We start from the raw sequence: 866 nt of genomic DNA on the forward strand, positions 1-866 counted from the left end.
TTCAGTAAGCAATCTTTATTGGCAATTTTTTCATTGTTAAGACATCTTTACAGTGGAAAAACTTATGCATATGATAGAAGAGATGTTCATGAATCAAAATCCATCCCAAAACGCAAATTGTGAAAAATCATTTTGGTCTCTTTTGCACTGCTGTGCCTCCCCCTTAGCGCAACATTTTTTTTCTAAACATCAGGTACACTCATCACATCACTGATCAACAAGATTACCAAACCGCCAAGCAGCACATTACACCTGACGAAGATCTGTGAAGACAGAAAAAAAGGACTGACAACAGTGCAGAAAGGACAGAAACACCATCTGTACACCCTGGCCTTGACACTCTCAACACACAGACCTGACAACACACAGACCTGACAACAGTGCAGACAGGACAGAAACACCATCTGTACACCCAGGCCTTGACACTCTCAACACACAGACCTGACAACACACAGACCTGACAACACTGCAGACAGGACAGAAACACCATCTGTACACCCAGGCCTTGACACACTCCACACACAGACCTGACAACACTGCAGACAGGACAGAAACACCATCTGTACACCCAGGCCTTGACACTCTCAACACACAGACCTGACAACACTGCAGACAGGACAGAAACACCATCTGTACACCCAGGCCTGGACACACTCCACACACAGACCTGACAACACTGCAGACAACACTGCAGACAGGACAGAAACACCATCTGTACACCCTGGCCTTGACACTCTCAACACACAGACCTGACAACACACAGACCTGACAACAGTGCAGACAGGACAGAAACACCATCTGTACACCCAGGCCTTGACACTCTCAACACACAGACCTGACAACACACAGACCTGACAACAGTGCAG

The 866-nt window shown here is 46.8% G+C and overlaps 1 long non-coding RNA gene across 1 annotated transcript in view; it reads right to left on the bottom strand.

The window, feature by feature from the left end:
- The window catches only part of LOC143278108 (uncharacterized), a 2,039-nt gene continuing 1,173 nt past the window's right edge, over window positions 1-866 (bottom strand). The window contains exon 5 of the long non-coding RNA XR_013053832.1: window positions 1-866. This exon is cut by the window's right edge and continues 53 nt beyond it. This is a non-coding gene — a long non-coding RNA (uncharacterized LOC143278108).

Source organism: Babylonia areolata, chromosome 35, assembly GCF_041734735.1.
Source record: "Babylonia areolata isolate BAREFJ2019XMU chromosome 35, ASM4173473v1, whole genome shotgun sequence".
NCBI classification, from domain to species: Eukaryota; Metazoa; Mollusca; class Gastropoda; order Neogastropoda; family Buccinidae; genus Babylonia; species Babylonia areolata.